This window comes from Lontra canadensis, unplaced genomic scaffold (genome assembly GCF_010015895.1).
Source record: "Lontra canadensis isolate GAN:19392208 unplaced genomic scaffold, GSC_riverotter_1.0 scaffold28, whole genome shotgun sequence".
In the NCBI taxonomy this organism is placed as follows: Eukaryota; Metazoa; Chordata; class Mammalia; order Carnivora; family Mustelidae; genus Lontra; species Lontra canadensis.
Window position 1 is genome coordinate 6286353 of NW_022631022.1, and position 26770 is coordinate 6313122.

Sequence of the window (26770 nt, forward strand, 5' to 3'; positions counted from 1 at the left end):
TCCCAGTGCCAATACCCCAACTCAGTGGGGCCTAGGTAATAAGAGGACAACTCAAAGGTCAAACGGGGTTTTCAGCTAGGTGAGCAATTAGTGGACTCTGGTGCTCCAAAGCAGAAAATCCCTACTCCTTCCCAAACTGACCTGATTGACGCCTTTGTCTTTGAGGTCCTCACCTGAGAAAACCACCTTACGCCATCATTTTATCAAAAAGAGCCATTTCAAAACCTGAAGAGCCGCAAGGATAATGTCTTTCAATAAAAGGCAATTATTTGAAAAAATTTATCTTCACCGAATTTTCCCAGATTGACTTTTAGACCAACGCATGCATCAGTTCTTTGGAATACACTGAATTAAAACAGTTTTATGTTTCCTCCTAATCCTTAAGTCACTTACACACAGCTCAGGAACTGTTTTTAAGCTAAAAACAAGTGACAACATTTAATAACTTGTCATCAATAAATAAATACAAAAGACAGTTTATAGTTCATTCATTTCAATGACAAATGCATACACAAGCCAAAAGCCAGGATGGTGGGGGGATGGGGCGGGGGGGGGGGGGGGCAGATAGAAGCCTTAAGAGGAAGCATTCTACTTTCCTGGTGTAATTTCTAGGAAGATTAATATCCTGTCTGAACATCATTCTACCCATACAGGATTTCAAAATGATGTTTTTCTGCTCTACAATGGGAGTGAAATCAGCTATTTTAACTTGGGGCTCTCGTGTGTCACTTTCAAGCCGTGTGGGTAGGTATTTCCATCTACAGAGGAAGGCCTGCTTCTGCCTGTCAAAGCATCCAAGACCCCAGAGAGAGCTCAGGAGACAATGTCACGTGTTTCAAACACACTGCCATTATAAGACCCCTCCCCGCCCCACATCAGGGGCATGGGTGGCTCAGTTGGTTGAGCATCTGCCTTCAGCTCAGGTCATGGTCCCAGGGTCCTGGGATTGAGGCCCACAACAGGCTCCCTGCTCAGCCAGGAGTCTGCTTCTCCCTCTGCCCCTGCTGCTGCTTGTGCTCTGCCTCTCAGATAAATGAATAAAATCTTTTTAAAAAGGAAAAAAAAAGATTCCCCCAACCTTTGGGAGAGCTTTCCTCCTAAGAACACTCCAGAAATAAATGAAAGGGTCTGCTGGCAGGAGGGCTCTCCTCTTATTTAGGCTCAGCACAGTTCTTGGGAATTCAAACTGTTACTCTGAAGAGCTGGGTATCAGGGGGATGTTTGCAGTAGGATCCATGTGGTTATACCATGCAAACATGCATTTGTTCAATCAATACTTTCGGGGTCTTTCCTCACTCACATGGCACTCCCTGGGGAGGCCTGTCCTCCTCCTACCACACTTTAAAAAAAAAAAAAAAGGTGTGACACTTCCCATCTCCTAGAGGGTAGCCTAAGCCCTTCTGCAAACGGCCACTAGATGAGCTGTTTTAACAACTGTCATACTCTGAGTGCTTGCAATGCACACAAATTATTTCAGAGGACAGGGAAGTCCCTTCCTCCTGGAGATGCCATGGTTGGCTGGACTTCACCTGAGTGCTTCAAGAGACAAGTGAGGAAAGCACCAGAAGACTTTACACTCCTAGAACATGTACTCCATTAGGACCCAATCTTCATGGGTCTTGTTCCAGATAGTTTCCCCCATGTCTAAAACAGTGCCTGCCAAAAAGGAAATGCTCTCTAGATAGGTGTTCGATTAGAAGAACAAAATAATGATCCTCGATCTGTCACCTGGCCATCATGTAACTGGCTTCATGACCTTCAGTGACCTTTAGTGAACCTCAGAACCAAGCTCAGACTATCTAAAGCACAGACCCCTGCCTGGCTCCACAGAGGCAAGACAATGCCCCCCACGGCACATCACAGATAGGATTTGGGGAGAGCTTTTACCTTCCTCAGTGATTGACTGGTCATGAACTCCTAACTTTGGTGCCCACTGACATCACAAAGCAATCTTTAACCCAGCATGTGGAAGAAAGACACAGATGTCAAGTTTCAGCTACAATTTACACAGTCTGCACATCAAGACAGAGCCAACACCATAGTCAGGACAAGTCCAGGAAGCACTGCGGCTTGAGGCCACCAGAGAAACTCACCAAGGAAACTCGGAGCTAAGTCAAGACTTACCCACCATACCCCACCATACCACCCTCCCCATACCCTAGTTAGAGGGCGGGAGGGCTCCAGTGGGCGCAACCTTAGGACAGAGCTGCAGGAAGAACACCAGCTAAACAGAAGGATTTCTTGCTTACTAACATGATGCCACGGGATTGTTTCAATGACAGGATTTCCTAGTACACAGATTTGTGTAAGATAACTTTTCCTGAAGGGCGCCTAGGTGGCTCAGTGGGTTAGGCATCTGACTCTTGATCGCAGCTCTCAATCTCACGGTCATGAGTTCAAACCCATGATGGGCTCTGTGCTAGGCAGGAAACCTACTTAAAAAAAGGAAAAAAAAAAAAAAAACTTCTGAGCATTGTGCATAAACTATAGTAAGATTCACTAGCAAAATAAGAGGAAGGGAAGAAGCAGGAAGAGGAAAATCTATCCTCTGAAAGTACCACCAAGAAGCATGGCTTTCTGGTTTTGTTATTACCCAACCAAAAGAGGGCCCTGTTAACAATGGCCCAGAGTACAGGAGGGGAAGGAAGGAAAGAAAGAAAGGGAGGAAGGAAGAGACAGACCATTTCTTCCTTCAAACAGCATGCCAATTCCTCTCAGCAATTGGCATGCTGTTCCTCCCTCATGCTAATTACAAATAGCGTGAAAGAATATCACAGTTTTGGGGGCACCTGGGTGGCTCAGTGGGTTAAAGCCTCTGCCTTTGGCTCCAGTCATGATCCCAGGGTCCTGGGATTAAGCCCTGCATCGGGATCTCTGCTCCGTGGGGAGCCTGCTTCCCCTCCCCCGTCCCCACCCCCGCTCTCTGCCTACTTGTCATCTCTGTCTGTCAAATAAATAAAATCTTAAAAAAAAAAAAAAAAAAAGAACATCAGAGTTTTTATGTCTACGATCTGGAGTTAAATTTTTTTTTTTTTTATATCCTATAACCTAAGGATCAAGGTGCCTTTCTTCCATATGGATACCCAATTGTTCCAGCATCTCTTGCTGAAAAGCCCATCCCATTCTCTACATAATTACCACAGCCCCTGTGATGAAAATCTGTTCACCTTGTGTGTGGGGGTCCATTTCTGGACCTCTCCATCCTATTCCACGGATTTAGTGTGTCTGCCTGGACACCAATGTCACGTTGTCTTGATATCTGTGGCTTTATAGTAAACTTTGATATCAGGTAGAATAAGCCCTCCAGAGTTCCTGGGTGGCTCAGCTGGTTAAGCTACTGCCTTCAGCTCAGGTCATGATCCCGGAGTCCTGGGATCAAGTCCCATATCAGGCTCCCAGCTCCATGGGAAGTCTGCTTCTCCCTCTGACCTCCCCTCTCATGCACTCTCACTCTGTCCCTCTCTCTCTCTCTCTCTTTCTCACTCTCTCTCAAATAAAAAAATAAAATCTTAAAAAAAAAAAAATAAGCCCTCCAGCTAGGTTTTTCTTTACAAAATTATTTTTGCTACTTTAAGTCCTTTGCATTTCCCTGTAAATTTTAGGTCCAGCTTGTTTAGGTCTCAATAAATATTTTAAAATACCCTTTTGCGATTTTGAGTTAGACTGCACTGGACTTTTAGGTAACTTTGGGGGAAGGCTATCTGAACAATGTTAAGTCTTCCAATCCATAAATATGGCATCTAAATCCATTTACTTGAAGGGCCTATCAGAGTTAAACATAACAAAGTCTAGAGTTACTACCTTGTATGCCAACAAAGCAAGAAAAGTTGTAAACACTAAATCTCTGCAAATTAATTCACAACTTTACAGTCATTTCATGAACTTTACATGCAGTGGATTCTACTGATGAATAAAAGGTTCAAAAATGAACAGATCACGGGGAGTCTGGGTGGCTTGGTCGTGTAAGCATCTGACTCCGGGTTTCAGCTCAGGTCATGATCTCAGGGTTGTGAGATAGAGCCTACGGTCGGGCTCCATGTTCAGTACAGGGTCTGCTTGAGATTCTCCCTCTACATCTGTCCCTCCCCAGTCTCCCTCTCTCAAAAGAAAAAAGGAAAAAGGGGATCTGACTGGCTCAGTTGGTTAAGTGACTACCCTCAGCTCAGGTCATGATCTTGGAGTCCTGGGATCAAGTCCTACATGGGCGGTGGGGGGGCGGAGGGGTGTCCCTGCTTACCGGGGAATCTGCTTCTCCCTCTGACCTTCCCCCTCTCATGCTCACTCTCTCTCATTCTCTCTCTCTCTCAAATAAATAAATAAAATATTTTTTAAAAATTCCCATAAAAATAAATAAAATCTTTTTTTTTAAATGAACACATCAAGAAACAGGCAAATGTGGAACCCAAACCAGATATTCTTTTCCCCAATTTGGATAATGCGGTCTCTGATACTGCACAGCTTGCTAAAAACCGTAAACCAAAGGCAGGCTGTCAAGAGAGAAGAAATGGGGAAGCAGTGTGAACCCCCATTACAGGGTGACCACCTGGCTCTTAGAAGCGAAGGCTTCCTTACTCTTTGCTCTTGGAGAAGCTCGCAGGACAGAGAAGAAGTGACCAACAAAAGGAGATGAAAATAAATTCAAAGCAAGGAAAAAACCTTTCTAGAAAGGCCCTAGCTGGAGAAGAGCCAGGAGAGGAAATAGGGCAGGGCGTACTATGGGAGCAACACAGACTACAGCCAAGGGTAACCACATGGCCACCAGGATGCCTGGGAATTTCCAAGAAGGGAAAGGCTAAACAGGAGGCTGGCTATTGTAATTTCCTTTTCACCCCACAGAAAGAAAATTACTTTCCTAAGGAGCTTTAGAAGGTGGTGACGTTGAGTGAACCCACTAATGACTTAAGAAGTCTCTCAGAGTATAGCAGCACATTTGGATTAAGTAGGCAAGTCAGTGCTCCAAGTTTCAATAAGTGGACGATTCAAGCTCAGGGTCAAACAAATATAAACCCTATCAAGATACGTGTAAGTCCTTGCTGATCCCAGGTGTCTGGGTGGTTAGCTTAGGGCTATTGGTAGAGAATTCAGGGTCCATTTCGAGGAGGGTGAGACTGTTTGTTTCACTCTCAGTGGGCCATTTTTATGCTCTTCCATTTTTCTCCACCTCACAAATCATCTTCGGTGAACACCTACTACTTCTGAAATTTAAAAAGTAAGTAACAATTTTTTAAATTGCTAAGGAGGATGTCTGTTAACTATTGCAGCAGAGGTCAAAAACCGGCCACGTAAATCCAGACAGCATGGGTCAGAGTGGCCAGCTCATTAAGTGGTCTTTACTAACACAGCCAACAGAGCTGTGAAGTCAAAACCTTCTGGACTTGCCAGAATTGTTTTCCTCCAGCCCATCTCTGGACTCCAGGACAATGAAAATGAAAGAGGCAGCCACAAAATTGTTAGCGAATATTCAAGATTAAGAAGGGAGACAGAGATGACATGAAAACAGAAGTCCAAGACCATTTATCACCCAGCCTCTGTATTTCCCACTGCCTTGTATTTTTCCAAGTGGCAGTTCTCACAGCATGCCTGTGTGCCTGTGTGTTCATGTCTCCAAATTCCATCTCCAAACCTGGATCCAGAACCACAGATGACAACCCTCTCTCCTCCTCCAAATGGGCCAGAAGCCAAGCAACAAAGGATACAACTTGAGTCTTTACCGATCGATAGAGTTGTGATAACCAATTTTAGAATCCTAAGTATAGTTGAGTCCTTCCTGAAATTCATGGTTTAAGGTAGACCTATTTCTCACCAGGCGCGGTGCTTCTGGGAATGAACCCAATGCCCGGAACCCAAAGCAACTTGATCAAGGTCAGACACTAGTTGCTGGCACAGGCTTGCTTGCCATCCTGGTTGACTCCAAAACCATGCCTTTTCCTTCATGTCGAAGACAGGCTTTCTCCTTAGGAACTTCAAAGCCTAAAAACTAAATTCATATCCTCTTAAGAGGAAGCATTTGTTTTGGCAACTCCGTGTTTTGAAGGAATTTTTAAAAAGCTGTCAAAATTCGGTAAATTCAAGCCACAATGCCTTTCCCTAGAAAAACAATGCTTATTTTGTTTTAAAAAGCAAGTGAAAAGGAAGTAGCCACCTTGTCATCAGGAGTAAGGCCCCCAGATTCTGTAAAAAGCTTCATTCAGCTGCAGACAGTTGTGCCAAGGCCCTCCAATTCATGTATTAGACCAGCATGTGCTTTAAGACACAGCCACCTGTCCTTGGGCCCTCTCACCAGGCCCACTGTAGATACAGAACAAAACACAGCAACAGAGATGATCAAGCCATGTCCCGTGTCACACTGGGTCTCCATGTGTGGAGTCTCCTACTATGCCCAAATTATGCTTAGTTCATTTTCTGCTACCATCTTAGTACTTGACCCTTTATGGAAATGATGCCCACTCATTAGTCCTCTCTACCTGAGAAATAATCATCTCAAAAAAATCAGTTGTAAGCCTTTATGAGACTCCTTCAAAACAGATCTTCAAAATTAAAAATATCTAAAGATCAGTGAGCCTTCATTAGGTATAGCATAAAATGATTTACTTCTGTAAAATCCTGCTGGTATAACTACACCCAGTCAGAGAAACAACCACCTTCCAGAGGTCCACTCTCATCAGTGTCAATGTATCCCTCTAAGTCTGTCTTTTTCTCCCCGAGGATCACTTCAAGTCACTTCTGCCATTCCTGAACCACAGCAGGAGGCCTTACGAGTCTGAGTCATGAAAAGCTCCAACCAACAATTAAGGTTTTTCTGGGGCAATGTGAGTACAAGCTTCATTTCTGAAACAGGCAACCAAACCACAAAGGGTGGTATCCAACAACCCTGTAGGAGCATAGCCTATTCAGTATAGGCCCAGAAGGGACAGAATTGATGGAAAATCTCAATGGCTGGTCGGGGATATCCATCCACCCCAGCCTTCCCCGGAGGCTTGACAAACGTAGGCCAAGAAAGACACATGTGACCTGCTGAGGACAAAGGAGAATGGAAGGGATATACATAGCCCTGAGTGTGCCCAGATGGCCCAACCCATGTCCTTTGGCTAAATGAAAGCAGTGGCAGAGACAAAAGCTCCTCCTTTATTTAAACAGTGCTCAGGGAAGCTTACCTGCCCCAATCTCCATTCAACCTTTTGAAAAAGATCATTTGTCTCATTGGAATGGTCTGTAACATGTCCCACAGTGCACTGCACCTTTCAGCAGACTATTTCTAAACTCCAAACTTGCATGACATGCCCTTTTCAGGGGCACCAATAGTAATAGAAGGGCTCCAGCAAGATTGCAAGCCCCCCTCAGCAGACTATTTCTAAACTCCAAACTTGCAAGACATGCCTTTTTCAGGGGCACCAATAGTAATAGAAGGGCTCCAGCAAGATTGCAAGCCCCCCTCAGGTTACCAGAATCCCACCATCGACATCGTGTTGTCATACAGACTGTAGCGGGGCCTGAGTGTTCAGGAAAGATGGCCAAGAGCAGCCTGTGAGAACTGTTTTTAAACAATGCTATCTCTAGGCACCTGCATGGCTCAGTGGGTTAAAGCCTCTGCCTTCGGCTCAGGTCATGATCCCAGGTCCTGGAGCCCCACATCGGGCTCTCTGCTCAGCAAGGAGCCTACTTTCCTTCCTCTCTCTCTGCCTGCCTCTCTGCCTACTTGTGATCTCTCTCTGTCAAATAACTAGATACAAGCTTTAAAAACAAACAAACAAACAAACAACGCTATCTCTCTTCTGCATCTTTCACTGTTCAAAAAGAACATGCGTATTCAACATCAGGGACAGGTACTCCGTGGAGGCATGGATTCCTTTCCCAACAGCGCTCCTTCAGCAAGGAATCTCCTGTTGTACCTCGAATCCCAAGTCAGTGGTGATGGGGCCCTAGATTGCCACAGCAAATACCCCTGGTCTTTCTCGGCTACTGTAAGGGCATTTTAGTCAACAAAACCCTTTTTTTCTTGCCTCGCTTTAGGTTTACCTATTGTGAGACTACCTGGTTAGCCACCACTAGTCCAAAGGTACGTCACACTGCCCTTGCCCAGCTGGACCCCTGCTTCATCCAGGACCGTGGGGTTTCCTCGTTTTGTGGAATGGAGGCCAGCCATAGCGCCTTATCTACTGAACGCATCGGAGACCATGAATACTTGCTCCCCCATGTGGTCTGGGGGGTGCGTTTTGGTCAGGAAAATCCTGTTACATACTTGTTAGACATTAGAAAACAAAAGCAAAAACAACCCACCACGGGCCGCCATCCATTCTGGACACTCATTCATTCTTATTCTCATTGGAATTGTCATATCCAAAAAATTTGAGAATGTGTAAGGAATGGCAACTTTTGGCCTGCTATACTGAATAAGTTGGCTCTTCTGTACCACCTTTTTCTCAATTTCAAAATATGTTTGCTCGAATGAGGCCTGGTTTCAAGTCCCATCCAGGCTATTTCTCTCTTCCCGTTTCTGTAATAAATAAAATAATGTCCCAGGAAGCATAAAGGTAGGTTGCAAATTTGAACGTAGGCCCAGGGGTGAAAAAACTGGTCAAGTTATTCTTTTTCATAAAGTTAGCACGGCATGTCTGTAATTCTGTCTGAATAGCCACTAGTGGCAAAAAATCAAATCCTCTGTCTTCTGCTGGTCACGTAATCAAAAATGGTCTCAGACTCCACAACCTCCCATCAACAGATCTCTGCTCTGCTTAACAATAACCCTCACACAGCTCTCCTGAGTATATCCATCCATTCCTTTACAAGTTTTGCCAAATATCTTTTAACAGTTTTCATGCCCTCCATATACCGTACCCCCAACCTTCCTAAAATGTAATGAATTGGTGAGTAATATTTATCCATAAAAATAATTCATCTTTAGGGAAAAAAATCCAGCTAGTAAGCAAGTTTCGTGGAAAACCTGTCACCAGGTTTTGGGGGTCATTTGACATCTGAAATACCTCACACTCCAGTGATAGATACTCAGATACAGGTGAGTCTCGTGGCTATCCCAACTCCCTGGGACAGTCATGAACCCATTCATTCATTCATTCATTCATTGAGAGAGAGAAAGAGAGAGAGAATGCACTCATGAGCACGGGGAGGGGCAGAGGGAGAAGCAGACTCTCCACTGATCTTGGAGCCCAATGCAGGGCACGAATCCGAGGACCCTGGAATCAAGACCTGAGCCAAAGGCAGACACTCAACCAACTGAGCCACCAAGTGCTCCCCGGATCCTGTTTTTAAAAATTTCTTCTGGCACATGAAGAGACTGTCCAACAGCCTCCAGACTTTCTTGTGTAAACCACTCCCTCTTGCCTGAACTCCTAACTTCTGATCATTACCTATGCCTAATTCCCACAAGCCTGCCAAGTGACCCAACTGCCAGGGAAGTAGCCACTAAGCAGACAAGAAAGGACAGACAAGCTGACAGTGGGTAAACGGACCACTGACCACAGGCTGCTTGAAAGAGCTCCACGAGTCACCCACTCGACTACACAAGAGACTCCAGGCCATGCTTTGTAGGACCAAAGAGTTCAACTCAAGTCACTTACTCAGTACACCACAATACCATCAAGTGATGAGGATTCTGAGTCATCAGGAAAAACACTGTTCCAGCACAATTTTTCAAAGCAGCTCAAGAACCATTTAGATGGATTTCTCAGGCTTTTAAATAAAATTAGTTTAATTAGCTTTCAAGGTTATCTAGAAAGCTCACTCAATGTGAAACCCCTCAGTCCACAAGGACACGGGCACTAAGGCAGCTCTGTGGTTTCACCTTCTAGTTTTCTACAGTAGTTTGCTTTGCTATCACTGCTTCCCATTATCCCAGCTCCTTGGAAAGCCAAACATGCCTTTCTGTCACTTCCACCACACTGGGATGGTTTCTCCATGAGCTTCTAAGCTATTTCAAATAACTACTCCAAGTATAAAAATAAATAGCCTAGGAGAGTTGTCATGACCTCCCAGATACCGAGTCTTAACATCACCTCACAGACTGGGTCAGTGGGTGATGCTAGGGGCTGCCCTACTGTTCAGAAGAAATGCAAACACATCCTAAACCTATCAACACATTTAGAAAAGCACATTCCAGTTAGGCTGAAGTATCAGTACATTTACTTTAAAAACAGAAATTTCAGTCTTATTTGTAACTGGTATATAATTCTAGATGGGCTTCTCACAACAGGAAGCTTGGGCCTTTCCTTAGTTCTCAAACAGCAGGTAAAAGACCTTCAGGGCCTAGACATCAGCACTGAGGAGCCAGAATGCTGTAGAATGCAGGAAATGACCCACAACCCCATCACCAAGCAAAGAACTTTTGGGCACTGGAATACATTTTTTTTTTTTTTACAATTTTCAATAAGTCTATCTTTCCAATTATAAATTACTTAAAGTTACATTAAGCAGAGTAGAGTCTTTCAGCATAAAGTCATCCTTGGTGGGACAAAAATCATTATCATGGGACTCTTGTTATCTCAGAGTGACCCATGGCTAGTTGAGTTCTGGGTGACGGCAATAGAACTCTGAGGAACCCTTCTCTAAGGTTATTAACCAGAGAAACTGCTGGACCTGGAAATAGCTTCCCATTTAAGAGAAGCAGGAACTTTGTATCCACAAGACGGCAAGTTCTAGAAGTAGTGGAGATAAACACCAAAAGGCATTCAAGTCACCCAGAGATGTCCTAAAGAGACAGTCTAACCATCTAACTGAAGATCCTATCCATCCATTTAGCCTAATTTTGTTTCACCTCCATAGATTTAAACTTCTTGAATCAAGTACTATTGTTTCCAATAGGAAATTAAGTAACCCTCTCTGTCTCTCAACCCCCTGTTGTCTTGGGGAGAGGGCAATGGAAAAAGCCCAAGTGTACGGATATTACCCACACTCAGAAGTACACTGTGAACCCTTAGGGGCACCTGGGTGGCTAAGTGGGTTAAGCATCCAACTCTTGGTTTCAGCTCAGGTCATGATCTTAGGGTCATGGGATTGAGCCGCATATCAGGCTCCTTGCTCAGCCAGCTGTCTGCTTGAGATATTCTTTTCTTCCTTCCCTCTGCCCCTTCCTGCCTCCCCTTCTCTTAAAAAAAAAAAAAAAAAAAAAAAGTATATGAAGAGCCCTTAATCATCAATGCTATTCATTTTCCCAGTAAACATTTACTGAATCCCTACTATGCTTCAAGTATGCCCTTGACACAGGGGATGCAGCTATGAATAAATAAGGACCTTATCCCCATGGAGATCAGAAATGTAAACAAGAATTTCAGCACCCTGCAACAAATGCAGTGACACTTATCACGCATGTGGGGGGACTCATAACCCAAAAAAGGAGCAAATCATCATCTGGGGGGAGGTAGACACAGCCAAAGGCTACTTCAAAGCCCATGGAACAGAGGCAGAGATCATGAAGATAGAGCACAAACAATCCTCCCTATTTAGCCACAGAACACATTTTGTTTTACAGCTTCAGTATGCTTAACTGAAATGTCGTATGTCCATGTGCCAGACAATAGAAGGCCAAGCAACTAAGAGTAAAAATCAGAATCCAGAAGAGAGGATTCACCTATCCTAATTTTGTGAAACTGACCTACGTACATTGCAGCGCAATCGTTAGGAGGGGAAGCAATGGTAGAAGATCAAAGTGCATGTAGTCAGTATCACACTTCCCAGAACATCAAGAACTACTCCTACCACAATACCATACAGGAGCAGAGGTTCTCAAACCTTAATGCAGACCAAATGAACAGCAGGTTCTGCTAGAGGAATCCCAGGGTGGGAGGGGGCAACTGGAAAGCCTGCATGTTGAAGGAGTTCCCAGGTGACTCAGATGCTGCTGGACCCATGGACCTCACTCTGAGCAGTGAGGGTCAGGAGAGCCGATGGTGCTCAGCCTTGGCTGAGACACCCTAGCCACACACAGATGGATGACACATTGGACGACACAAATTCCAGCCCTCACCTGAAGCCTCCATCCCTGTCAAACTCCATCCCTGTCATCTCGTTTCAGCTGTATAGGTGGTCATGAGGTGCGGCTGGGCTTAATGAGCCAGTCAAGGAGGCATTCTGAGGATCAGGCCACCAGGTACACCCCCCACCCCCCACCCGTGGAAGGTATCTGGGGGAGATGAGTGAGGAAGAGGAACCCCAGGTTCCTGGGGCCACACTGCTCAACCATGGTGATGCCTGTATGTGGCCTCTACAGGCTGACATCTATAGGAGAATCCAGCCTGACCCTTTCGTCCACCTTAATTGCTTTGCAAACCCAGTGCTTAGATTATTATCACTGTCTGTTTAGCGTCATAAAACACGAAGAGGAAGAGCAGATTTTTTTTTTTTTTTTGCCTAAAAATTATAGATAAGGGGTCTTCCATGATGAAAGACTGGAAAGAAGCCAAAAGCCAAACATACAATTAACCAGCCCCAAAGCCTGCAGGCTCCAATCTTGAAAGGGCTCCCCAGCCACACCCCACCTGCAAAGTACAATTTGGTTAATAAAAGGGATCAAGTGGAATGTGGTCCTTCAGGGCTTTCCCACACAAAGTTGCTTCTGGAAAATCAAGAGTAATAACAGTTTACCCTCTCCAGGTGGAATGAGGTGATGAAGCTGAGCCCGTTTAAAATCCATCATTCTGAAATTGTCTATATCCACTTTTCCATTCAACAAGGTACTTCAGGTTCTAGTCCATATAATCAGCCTCTTGCTCTCAATTTCTACCCATCCCACTAAAAGTTAGATGTCCTAACCAGCTTTCTAGCCCTTGTTTACCCTGGTCTTAGCTGGCAGGGGGCAGGAAATTTTTCAAAAGGGGGTTTTCACTTTATCCCTAAACTTGGAAATACTTTTTCCCTGCAAGCAGCTTTCCTAAGACTGATTTCAGAAGTGTCACACTTAAGTTCAATGGGCAGGGCCATGGGCTGCTCCTTGTTCGTGAATGCTTGGGGGAGAAAGATCCAAAGTTTTCTTAACTACTTATCTGTATCATAGGACATAAAGGAGAAAAGGAAAAAAAAATAAGAGAGAGAGAGAGAGAAGTTTGTAATTCCTACCACATGCCACAATGTATCCTGTTCATCTCTATTCTTAGGTCCTAGGAGGGTAATTGTATAAAGAAATGAATGACTAGATAAATGACTGGAAATAACAGGATGAACAACATCCTGTCTTCCAGTTCAGTTGTCTAGCTGGGAGACTGAGAAGGCATCACACAATATAATCCCAAGTGCAGTGAAAGAAATTCAGCCTCAGAAGCCCAGTCGCACAGCTGGGAGGTGGTGAAGCCTGCCTTTGGACGCACGTCTTCTGACTCCACACCAGCACGCTCTTCCTTGCTTCTCGGTATTAGATGTGAACAGCTTACGGGAACAGAGAGGGAGGACAGCTGAGCTGGGGGTGGGGCGCCCTGGGACAGCATCAGGAGAAGGCAGCATCTGAGACAAGCTTGAAGGAGGAGCTCAACTGACAGCTGTCTGAGATCATCTGCTTAGAAGCTACTCCCCACTTACCGGTATTGAATGAGCATGGGCGGGGGGAGGGGGGGCGGGGGTGGCAGTATAGGGCAAATAGGGCAAGGTCTTTTCAAATGATTGTCTTTTTCCCTCTTCCTTGTACAAGAATATCCTTAAGTGCTAGGGCTGGGAGGGAAGGAACCAAAGCCTAGGCTATGCAAAAAATATGAATAGTTTTCTTTTTTCCAAGTGAAAAGAGCATGCAGCAGGGACAAGCAGAAGTTACTGATAATTTTATCATGTCTATGGAAACAAGACTCTTGGAGAATCATTCACAAAATCCCCCATGGGGTCTGAAGCTCTGCCATGTAATGATTTTTTTTCCTTCTTGAGGGAATAAAGGTTAACGAAGTGTAGACTTTTTTCTAAATAAGGTCACACAGTCCTTCCCCAGTCAGATATCTCCTCTGAGAATTAACATGTTCAAATCCCCTGCTTGAATGGACATCTACCTAATCTACTTCTGGAGAGGCTGGTGCTTTTGTTTAAAACCCCCAAGCTGAGGTTCAGGTTTTGTTTAAAACCCTACCAGCTGAGGTTCAGCCTTAAGCGGCCGTCGTGATAAAATTTCACCAAGGGCCCACGCATAATCCCAGCCCTGGTCAAAGTCAACCCTGAAGCAAAAGACTGTAGGGCCACGGGGCCCCCTCGGCTGTGGTCACCCCAACTCCAAGCGGACATACCAGCTCAGGAGTCTTGGACACTTGCAATAATTCAGGATGCTAAAAGCACCAAGGACGAAACTGCACATGAAGCTTCTTGGCACTTCTCCCATCCTTTGGCTTCAATTTTAATTCTTAGAAATAAAGGAATCCCAGTATCACCCAGAGAGAGGAGAGGCTGCATCCCTGAGATAGACAGTAAAACAACCTTCAATAGGATCCTCCCTTCTTCTAGACATGGAGGTTGTGTTTACTTAGGTCAGACCTTTTACCTGTCCTGTGTGTTGGACCAGCTTATATGGACAATAACAGGGGCAGTGGTTGTGTAGATCTGGGTTACCTTTTTGTGAGGCATGCCTAGAACAGATTCACTCCTGACAATAACCTGCTCAAACATGATAGTGAGGGAGGGTGCGGATGGGGTGGGGCGGAAGACAGGACCTTACTGTGTGAGTATTAGAAGCCAGGTATGGTACTGGCTGTTTCACCTGCATGATCTTGTTTAATGCCCTTCTCACAACAATTCTCTAAGGTTGGTAGGTTTCCACCATCTCACAGGTGAGCAAACAAGTTCCGGAGTTTTGTAACTGGCTGGTACTCACAAAGCCATTAATTAGATGGCATAGGCAAGATCTGAACCCAGAGCTGTAGGACAACCGTTGGGTAGCATGGCTTCTGATACAATTTAAGGTTCTGAGATGAAAGTTTACTGTTTGCTGTTACCAGCGCAGCAGCTGGCCAGCAGCTGCTCTGGGGAACATACTTCCCAGATCATGATTTATGCCCATTATCTGGCTTTCCAGCTATGAACTACAAACAGCCTATTCCAGGTCCCAAAGAAGGCAGAAGGGAGCACAAATCATATGCTAGTAAGTTTTTTCCAGATTTCCAAACCTTCAACCTCTTACAAGAAGACCACACCAACACCCCAAGTTCTCCAACATAATATAGTGGGAAGGTGGCCAGAACATGATCCTGGGCTCTTAGACTCGTTCTGAAGCATGGCCTCAAACACCTTCCCAATGTGATTACAGCCATCAGAATTTATGAAGTTCCCTGATTACAAAAATTCCACCATAACAGAAGGCAGTTATTTGAATTAGGTTAATACAAAATAAAACCTTATTTGTACATTTCCATTTATGAATTTCAGTGTTCAGAAAGTTTCAAGCTATGGGGGTAGAGGATAGAGGGGAATGTTCTTTAAAAAAAAAAAAATCACAAAAGGAGACTTACATATTGAGGAATTATTTTTAAAGCAGAAGATCTATCCAGATGGCAGGATTAGGGGGTAGTTTTTGTTTTCTTTTACCAATGCGAATTTTCTATTTTATCTGTAATACCGTGTATTACTCACATAGTAAACAAAAGTTGTAAGATACATCTGAGTAACAGCCTGCTCATAAAAGGACTGTGTTAGGCATTTGGTACGTTACTGAAATATATACATACCCACCAGAGATTGAGAGGAAAACAAATTCCCCACCAGCACAGCCTTCCCTTTTCCCCAGTGCTCAAAGGCCAGTTACTTGCTTGTTTTTCCTTAATGAAATGAGGCTGCGTCCAGCTTCAAGTACATTCCTGAATAAGGCAAAGAACAGAGGAAATGCCCGTCACTGATGAAGACACCTCTTTCTAGTAGAAAGGAGTGTTGAAGGGTGGTTCCCATGGTCCTTAAGCCTCCAACCACCACAGAGTTAGAGCAGAGGACGGTAAGGACCCGGAAGGATCTGACACTCTGCCACCTGGGACAGCCAGCAACCTCAGCCTATCTGTTACAAGGCCACTGCATCACAGAGACAACTATATGAACTCTCTTTTCTATATTCTTGATACTCTGGCATTTGGGGGTCTTCCAGACCCAGGGAGACATTGCCCCTCCAAAGGACGGCCAATTCTTAGAGACAGCAAAGGGCTCAGCCAGGACAATGCCCTTGCTACGGAAGCAGCCAATCCAGAATCTATACGTCAATCCCTGGCATCCCCTTTGTCCAATTCTCAGACACCAAGCCCCACTTCCCTTCCCCTAAATAATCCCAGGGCCGGGCACCAGGGGCCAAGCCACCACTCCTAGAGCCCAAGCCCCGCTGGGATTACTCAAACTAGCCAATCCCTTTTTCTTTTTTTTTCCCAGCATTTTTCTTTTTCTTTTCTCTTAATATTTTATTTATTTTTCAGAGAGACAGAGAGAGGTAGGCAGAGGGAAGCCGATGCAGGACTCGATCCCAGGATTCTGGAATCATGACCGGAGCCAAAGGCAGTGCCCAACTGACTGAGCTACCCAGGCACCCAAACTAGCCAATTCTTAACTCTTTCTCCTGCCCTTTCTTATGGAAACCCCAGTAAAGGCACTGCCCAAGGCTTTCTCCTCACTCCTGTCTCCTGACCACCCTGATGGTTCCTACGTGGCATGCTCACCCTGTCTTGGGAAGTCTAAGTGATCATCATCCTTCAATGACATTGGCCTCTCCATTTTGTCTTCTTTCTATAGTTTATGACCTGGGCACAAAACAGCTACCAACCCTGAGCAATCAGAAAACAGGTTCAAGCACTAAGTCAATACCCAATACTAAGCCTACGTGTATGAAGTCACAAGAGAGCAATCTCTGAGTCCAGAACCCACTTGGACATTGGATTTACCCTGGCAACTTTATATCCTGCCTGAAACCATGGGCCTATCTGCACAGTGCAAGAACTGACTCAGAGGCCGACTCAGAGATGGTCAACTCAGACAGGACATGGCAGAGGGCAACCACCCATGTCCCCCAAGGGAGAGTCACTATTTTGGCCCAGGACAGAAGTCTGAGTCACAAGGAAAAGGTAAATGATACTGACCTCCTCCTACTTCTTTAAGAGGGAAAGTATAAAATAGACTTCGGTCATCTACAAGAGAAACAGTTTTGCCTGTTATCAGGGGGAACTTCAATTATTTGCAACATTCACCCCTTCTGAATTCCTCCTTGCTAGAGGACACCCAAGTAAAAGAGGTACCGCTCCATTTTCATGGGGTTACTTTTCGTTCACCTTGCTCTTCCCAATACCTGTGTGTGTGTGTGTGTGTGTATTTCCTGAACATTTTACTCCTATTCCATCAACCTCAGCTTCCCTTCCCACCCAGGACCAGCACCAGATCCTAACTACTTAGTTATTTCTGTGTTCGGCACAGACTGGCTGTTAGAAGAAGAAGGAAGAAGGAAGAAGAACAAAAAGTGACACGCATGTGACTTAGGTCCCCTCCTGATGAGAAAAACTCCAAAGGTCGAAGAGCAAATGACATACTTAACAGTAAAGAATAGCCACAGTCCTGGGGCGTCTGGGTGGCTCAGTCATTAAGCCTCTGCCTTCAGCTCAGGTCAGGATCCCAGGGTCCTGGGATTGAGTCCCACGTCAGGCTCCTTGCTCAGTGGGAAGCTTCTCCCTCTCCTGTTCTCCCTGCTTGTGTTCCCTCTCTCACTGTGTCTCTCTCTGTCAAATAAATAAATAAAATCTTTAAAAAAAAAAAAAAAAAAGGAGTATCTGCAGCCCTGAGAAACATTTGCTGATACCAAGGCACAAGAGAAGGAATTAAATTATTAATGTCATTTTGGAGAAGATGGAATGTCTTCACATCTAGTTTTCCTAAGGCTGCCTGTAATTTCTACTCCAATTCAGACACAAGCAAACCTCTGGGAATATATGCCCAGGCCTATTTAATTCTCCAAGCAGCTGTCTTTGGTATGTGCTGAGGGCCCGCTGTCACTGCTGATTCTTCTGAGGACATTGACAAACGTGTCCCAAGTCACGCAGGGATAACCCCCCACAAATAAGCATAGGCATTACAACTGCTCAGATCTTAAAAAAAAAAAAAAAAAAAAAAAAAAAAATTTGAGAAACAAATGAACCCATAAATCAATTAAATCTTAGCAATTGTCCTTTTAATTTAAAACTCCTGACCTCAAGGATACTGCCCGAGTCCTATTCCTCTGTGTTCTCCCACTTTTTTTTAACAGTATATGAGGACCAAAAGGGTAGAGAAGTATTCCCGATTCTTTATTTACAAAGAGTACCGTTTTCCCCATTAATCCTACAGTGTACTGCATGCATTCATTTTGTTTCTGTAGCAACAAGTGGGAACAACAGTTCCAGGGGTCAACAAGGTCATATGTCCAACAGATGTTGGTCCAACAACTGTCCAACACAAAACAATGAAACTGGAAGAAGTTTGAGAAGCACTAATCCAGGATAAAGCCTGTCCAAAAATCCAACTGGAAGTTTCCAGAGCTCTCAGAAGCGTATCCTTCCCACACAGCAGCCTCCACAGTCCTGAGAGTCACATTTATAAAGGGAACCCATCATCAGTGTAAGAGCAACCATCACGGCATTTACCAACCTGAAATGGTAACAACTTGCAAGCTGATGAAACCACATTAGGCCAACCTGTCGGCATCTCAAGAGAAGAGCTCGTGGGCAAGGAATGCAGTTGCGGCACCTGGACCTTCCTCTTTAGCACTGACAGCCCTGTCAAGTGTGCAAGAGGAAGCGAGTTCTGGGTCCTAACGGCTCCTCTGCTCCTAGGTAATTCAGAGGCAGCCCGGACAGTAAGATGACATCAAAGGGAACCCACTGTTCCCACCACAACCGTGCCTCTACCTCTGCACGGACCTCACTCTTGCCGCAAGAGCACAGACAAGGTTGTTCTAACCTCTGTCAATTTCTTCCTCGCAAGTAGCTGTGGGCTCTGCGGACATCAACCCTTCTAACTCTATTCAAGCACACACCTTGCAGAGGAAAAGGATGCCCACTTCAGGAAACTCCTATGTGTGAAAAGCACTGGCAAACCTGACCTAATTTTAAAGAAGGTTCCCTTTCAATGTCCAGCTTCTGTTCCTCTAGAACACAGATTAAATCACACCAGTTCAACACCACATTAACCACAGGAGCCAAGCTACCGTGACCAGGATCAGGACAAAAGGACATCACGCGCCTCCCGATGTGATGTACTAAGAGGCAAAGCATCATTCACGCAGCCTTCCTGACAAAAATACATGTCATCATGAGAGTGAAGAGTTACACAAACCTAAACTGCTACAAAATAATCTGCCTATATTCTTGAAAAATGTCACTATCATGAAAGGGGGAAAAAAAAAGGCAGAGAAGCTACTCCCAACCAAGAGACTACAGAGATATTACAATGCCATGCAGTCTGCAGAACCCTGGGTTGAACCCTAGGTTGAAGAGAAGAATTGCTGTGAAGGACATTATTGCGGTAAGTGGCGAGATTTAGATATGAACTGTATATTAAGTAACAAAAGATCAATGTTATATAGGTCCTCTTTTTACAAGCTGAACTTGTTATGAAAAGAAAGGTTCATGTTGATAGGGAAAACATGAAGTACTCAGAGGTGAAGTGGTACAAGGTAACTTTCAAATGGCCCAGAAAATAAAAGGGATGAAGACGATTTTAAAGCAAATGCGGCAAATGATTTGTAATTGATCGTTTACATTTAAGCCACATGTGTATTCTTGCAACTTTACTCTCAGTTTGAAGTTATTTCAAAAAACAAGTCTTTTAAAACGATACAAATGCACATTGCAAGGGGTTTCCACGGAAATATCTGTCAACTAAGGCAAGGCTCCTTCCTCATACTGTCTATATCTGTCACCATCGACTCGCCCACAGAACCAAGTGACCGTGCCCCTCTTCCACCTCCAGGCCAACGGAACACCTGGCTCCAGCTCATCCATTTAGAGGCCTCTCCTAGGCATCAGAAATTGAGATACAAAGGACTGAATCAGGAAGCTGTGAGGTGGTGAGCAAAACAGAGATATCTTCAAGTGTGAGGTCTCCACAGGAAGTGTAGGCAGAGAGTTGATCTCCTTTTGATAAGTATAGAGGGGCTGGGACCATACAGAAATATCCCAGAGCTGCTTCTCAAAGAGCAAGCACAAGCGAGCATGTACTGGGTGGTCCCCAGTGCTCTCCCAGGTACACAGTAAATGCTCAATAAAGGTCGGCTGCAGTAAAGCAGCTACACTGAATGCCAAAAGGCCCACACACTTCACTGAAGTTAGCTCACATGTGTCTGTGCCTTGGCACACAAAGCCTTGACAACAGACCTCCATCAATGCAGAGGGATCACAGTCACCTTACAGTCTTCCACAAACAAGGCAGAACTCTACTGCAGTCACTTACCCCCCAATCTCATGCCTCTGTCCCTTTCTTCCCCACTAGAAGGGGTGGCTCTTTTTCTCCTCAGCCCACAGCCTCTTACCCAGGGACGAACTGGCTGTAATGCAGGATGCAGCCTGTGACGGGAACCACCCCACCTCTGCAGGACATCCCACAGTGCAGCCAACAGCAGCAAGGACAACGCAGGGGCCCTGAGCAGTCAGAACACCTGCATCCTTGAGCTTACTCCAGCCACTAACCTCCCTGTCAAGCCTAGGAAATCACCATATTGGTTAGACCCTGTGGCAGATCCTTGGGGTAAATGGAATGGCCCCCCTAAGAGGTCTATATTGTCATCTAGAGGACCTGTGACAATGTTACATCCCAAGGCACAGCTGACTTCGCAAATAGGCTTAAGGACCTTGAGCTGGTGAGATTTTCTTAGATGATCCAGGTGGTCTCAGTGGAATCAATGAGATCCTCAAAAGCAGAGAAGTCTTCTTGGCTGCGGTCAGAGGCAGATACTGGGAAGCTGCATTTGAAGATGGGGAAACAGGGTCACCAGCCAAGGAAAGCACGTGGCCTCCAGAAGCTAGAAGAGGCAAAGGAATGGATTCCCCCCTACGCCTCCCAGAGGAATACAGCCTGCCCACACCTTAATTTTAGACCAGTGAGACACACAATTCTATAGATTTGAAGTCTGGGAACACATGAGTGGTGTTTTAAGTCACTTATACTGCTGCTGCCACAGAGGACCACAAATTTAAACTGACACAGACTGTAGTCCCTCATCTGGACAGGAGTGAGTTTTCCTCCTTTCTGAGAAATGGGATTAGTGGAGGCTAGAGACCCCCTCTTAACTTCCCAGAAGCCCCTGGGGCACCCCGGGGCCAAAAACCTGGCCCTTTAACAGGATTTCTAAAGGGAATTAATTCACAAAACCAATGACCTCCGTAACACAGACTGAACTTCCTTGATATCATCTGCTATTGTTTTGTACAATGTTTTGCCACCAGCATTCTTTTTTCAGTAGTAAAAATAGAGTATGTCCCAAGTCAGTAATTGGCAGATCCCAGAGCACTAACATCCAGATTACTCCAATTCATCAGAAAGCAACCCCCAGCACGCCCCCCACCCCCAGCAACTACTCCCACTCCAGAGGGCTTTAGCGTGGCCTCTGATCCCGTAGTGAAATCACCATGGCCTCCTTCCAGGTTTCTGAGTCATCCTCACCACTGCAGGACCAAGCAGCAGCAGCTGGAATGTACACCCCGCACAGCAAAGCCCAAGCCCCGCCCTGGAAATTCGGCAGCTGCACAGAGGTCAGCCGCCCTCCCGCCTCCCACCTCATTACTTTCCCTCACATCTTCTCCATTCCACTGCCCCTTCATCTCATGGGAGCCATGCAGCTGGCCCAACATCACGCTGCCAAACGCAATTCATGGGTGCAGCCACGTGGTCCGGCTGCAGAGCCGAGCTCCGGAGCTGAGCGCCTCCACTCTCAGCAGGGCATCTGAGGGCATTTTTTATCACAGAAATATTTTTATTGAACCAAACATCTGGAGAGACAGCTACTGTTCTGAAACTGATACAGTCTCGTGAGTCGGGCTGGTGCCGAGCCTTGTGGCCATTGTCAAGATGGATGTTTGAGCTTCCACTCCTTCATTCTACTGTCAGCTGCCCAGTGTGTACCCCCAAGGAGAGCAGTTCCCAGGGAAGGAGGTCCAGGCAGATCCAGGAGCAAAGAATGTAATGGCTTTTGACGGTCTTCATTGCATCTACTCAAAACCGAAGCTCACCATCAAGCCACCCAGGAGATCCATCTGGAGACCGAGAACATCACTTTTTCAAGGCAAGAGTATGTCTACACCAGGGACTTGTGCTGGAAGTGGTTCTGGCCCCAAAGAGGTCTGCTCTAAGTGCAGGAATCGGCCAGACAGGGCACCGGCTGCCATACAAAGGAGAAAAGCCTGTTATAGGGTGGGCGGATCAACAAAACTCACCCCACGGGGAACTTTCTCAGCCTTTTCTCATCCTGTCAGCATCCACTCCTGTTCAAGAGCAGATCTGCCACAGATGCCTGCTGACTGACTCTGCCCCCAGAGAAATCAGTTTCTGACAAGTGTCAGTCCTTCTGGGTGCCTGGGAGACCCTCGACACAGCTCAGCATGGCCACGGCAGGCGTGTTGAGAAGATCCCCTCTGAGCCAGAAAAGAGGGGGAGAAACTAGACACGGGAGAGAGGCCAGGGCCACCACGGGCAGCAAGGAGCAACCTCCAGGCTGACTCATATCTTCCCTCCCAAACATGCTTCCACAGAAGTGGTCACTCCTGAGCATTTATCAACGCTCCGCACCAACAGGTATAAGCAACAACAGGTGGGAGGTAGAGCAAAGGAGCCATCTGAGGAGACCAGGCAAGCTCAGAGGTTCCCCGGAAGGAGTCCTTGAAGGCTGAACTGCAGAACCAGCAGAGACATCTTGGTAAACTCCAGCGGGTTAGAGACCTTGTTTGAAGCCCTATGAACTCCCAGAGCTGGTATGGCCCTATTTGGAAGGCTTTTTGTATTTATCTGGCTTTCAAAATGACAAAATTTTTTTTAAGATCAACATTCTGTGTTACTGAGGGCCTTCACACCCTTGTTACAAATACAAATTAAATCATCTCTTCAACGGTCAATTTTTTAAAGATATTTATTTAACAAATACTCACTGCAATATCATCAAGTAGGTGAATGGGGAGACAGAGGGCACGAAGCGTGGCCAGCAAGCAGAAAGTGAAAGGTCACATATAATTTTTTTTTTTTAACAAGGAAAGATGTTAACAATTAAGAAATATGCAGTTGTTAAATTCAGGATACACCTTTATCAGCATGGAATTAATGTCCAGGATATATTTATTTTTTGAAGTATTATGCGGAACATTATACTGTATTTTGTTCAAATAACACTTTCCTCACAAAGGGCACAATGAGGACTTTAGGGGGAGTCCTGATACCACCTTGAAAAATTTTTTTCTTCCCTCAATAAACCAAGAGGTTTAACAGTATCATTTGGTACGTTTGAGCCAGTAAGGGCTCTGTCTGCAAGGAGGGAGAAGTAAAAGCTGGCAGATTCCATTCCTCCTCATTCCTTTAAGCAGCAATCACTGCCTTTCCTTTTTAGGAAAGAAACATGCCTCGGAGGGTCCCAAATGAGAATAAGAATTGGGATCCGATGTCACCGTGGACCCCCAATTTCAGACAAGGTAAGAAACTGGCACTAAAATAAAATCTGTTTGCTGCAGACAAAATCACTCCACGCCCAATCCCAACCCCAACCCCAACAGCTCTGTAACCAATGCTGGCTTTGCAGGTGGGACATTCTGAATGGCAGATATGGAGAGAATTTTGTCCTGATGCAGAGGCAGGAAGGATAGCAAGCAGGGACCAGAGTAGTGTTTAACACTACATTTGAAGGGGGGAAAAGCCCATTTCTCTGTCCCATAGCATCCTAAAATTTGTCACATTGTGATTAAAAAAAAAAGTACGGTCTGGTACAAAGAGGGGGACCAGTCCCAAATCTGACATTCAACACAGGCCCAGAAAGCTATAGTCCTTGGCAGGGGTCGTCAATATGAGGCCTATCAATACGAAGGATCAGCAGGTCCCTTTTTAGTCATCTTTCCCTTCCTTTTCTTAAAATAACAGATTGTAAATTGCTATTGTAACTTTGCCAAGTAAAAAGACCTTAAAAAAAAAAAAAATACCAACCTGTTGAAGCAAAGAATGTTCTTTAAGACACTTATCCAACATCTTCCATCCCATTGGCTCTCTCCCATTATCACAAACAACTGCAGACCCCAGAGAGGAGATCTTCTGAAGTCCACAAAAGCCAAGGACACGCCTACCGTCGTGTTTACTTGCGAAGGCTTATAATTACCAGAGACCAGTGTGACCACAGTTACCACTAAGTGTTTGCTCAGGGATCCATCAGCAGTGCCCGTTAATTCTTTGCTCTTCAGATAGGTTAGTTTAGATAAGCAAATGGAAGAAGGAAATGACTTCGTGGGGTTCGTTTAACACATGTTTATGGGGCTCAAGGCTGAGTGCTGGGTCCCGGGATACAAGGATGGAGGAAGCCTAATCCCGGTCCTCAAGGGACTCATTTCTACAAAGAAATTGGCCTCAAACAAAAGGAAAGAGCTCGGCTGGAGGGAATGGAGCCAGAAACAGGTGGAAAAGGACACTTCAGCCAGGCCTCAAGTGAGCAGCTGGGCTGTGTACATCGTACTGTAAGAGCATCATATCTACAACCAATCTCTGTGCCAGGCAAAGTCCCTGCCCTCCTTTTGCTGTTGAGGAAACAAACCCAGAAAATAGAAGGCCAAACAGAGGAGCCTCATCAAAACCTTGAAACCCTAACGCACTACAGTTGCAAGTCTGACGCAGAACAGAGAAAACAATCCTGAGCAGAGAAAGGTTACTTCATGATTGTCTTTGGTTTTGTTTTTTTTTTTAAGATTTTATCCATTTATTTGACAGACAGAGATCACAAGTAGGCAGAGAGGCAGGCAGAGAGAGAGGAGGAAGCAGGCTCCCCGCCAAGCAGAGAGCCCGGCGCAGGGCCCAATCCCAGGACCCCGGGATCATGACCCAAGCCGAAGGCAGAGGCCTCAACTCACTGAGCCACCCAGGCGCCCCATGATGTCTTTGATACAGCAATCCTGCACAGGGGCCAGGAAATGGTCAGCCTGACCCCTCGCCTTCTGCCTCCAGCCATGAGCTCTGGATGACTAGGTTGTAGCACCGGCTCTGGGGATCACCGGGAGCTATCAGTCCCCTCAGAGAACTGGCCCACGGAGGCTGGCTGAGGCTAGAAGAGGTGGCGCAAAAAGTGGGCCTCCTACATGAATATACAACTCTTTCTGTCCATTCCCACCCCACACTGACAGAGTTCCTCCCCTAACTCAAGAGGCTGGACTGCCTATAGAGGCAACACTTTAAAAGTGACGCACAGGGAAAGGCCATATCCTTGAGGAACACGAGAGTAGGAAAGATGGAAGAAAACATTAATAATCAGTAACTCCATCTTGCTACCAGCGGTAAAAATCCCATTTTTAGTGGGGATTCAGGTGGTAAAGGCCAGAGGAGGGAGAGCTCAGCCTGAAAGCCAGACACCAAAGGCACCTGCTGTGTGACACGGCGAGTTCCTTCATCCCAGCCTCGGTGAAATGGTGACTGCCCGCCTCACAGGCTGGAGCGAGGGCTAAGACACAAGGCTGTGTGCCAGTACTCTTAGTACTCACTCTACACTGTGAGTACTCCCTCAATGGCTGTTGGAACTGCTAACTACTCAAGTGGTCTGTCCAGGTGGTTTCTCGGGAGATCAACAGGACTTCTGAGACCTCCCCCGACCACCCTACACACACCCCTGGAGCAGTTCCCCAAAGGTCACACTCAAAGGCAAATGTCCTGTGCTCCAAGAACCTTAGACCTTACTTCTCCAAACACGATCCACACAACGGTAGCAAGGACACCACTGGGAACTTGTTAGAAATGCAGACTCCCAGGCCCCACCCAGACCTACCCAGTCAGGACTGGCTTTTTAATCAGATCCCCCAGTCCACACTGCTTTAGAGCACTCAGAACAAAATCATCCACCCAGTTAGGGCTGTGACTGTGCCAGTGTCGTTTTTACTTGGTCTTTTTCTTCCTTCCTGGAAGTTCCATGACCGCCCACACTGTGCCTACCTTAGCCACTGGCATATAGCACATCCATTCATTCACGTGAAGAATATTTGAGTATGAACGGGTCGTCTACCAGATAACAAGAGACCGAGCCTGTTTTAAGTGCACAGCAAAATGCAGGCAAGGATGTAAAAGAAACATGAAGAGACAGAATATGGGGAGGAGTTAGGGGAGGGGGGGAAGAGGGTCTTTAAGGGAGTCAGACAAGGCGTCTCTGAAAGGGAGGGTAACATGAGGACAAGACAGGATAGATGAGGAGGAACACGTGGGCTAACAGGACGGCAGGCAGAAGCACAGCCCCTGCATTTGCCCCATGAAGAGGCTGTTCCTGTGGGCTAGTAAAGATAGACAGTCAGATTTGGCCCTGGTGGTAGAACAGAGAAGCCCTAAGCAGGCAGATTTGGAAGGCCCCGTGCCCTTTATGGCTGCTAGGGACAGAAAGGTCACGTCTGTGGTCACAGCTGCCATTTCCAAGGCTCCTGGAGCTGGGTGTGAGAAAGGCAGTCCCTCTGGGAGAGCTGGCGGGACAGTGGGACTACTGGCCACAACCCTCCAGCCCTCAAATTCCACAGATCTATAATTGCATGCCAAGTAGAAACGTGCAGGTTACTCACTGTTTGTGACAAGCTGATCCAGGAGTTCGTGGGCAGCAAGACAGCCAAGGGTCCAGGAACCCAGCCCAGATGTTACCCTACAGCAGCGCGCTGGC

The 26770-nt window shown here is 45.9% G+C and overlaps 1 protein-coding gene across 2 annotated transcripts in view; it reads right to left on the reverse strand.

The window, feature by feature from the left end:
• Positions 1-26770, reverse strand: part of TLN2 (talin 2) — a 412475-nt gene that overhangs the window by 314964 nt on the left and 70741 nt on the right. For both annotated transcript variants that reach the window (XM_032864802.1, XM_032864799.1), the window contains exon 2: positions 26676-26765. The gene's annotated coding sequence lies outside the window, so the exon portion shown is untranslated. The remainder of the gene's footprint in view (positions 1-26675; positions 26766-26770) is intronic.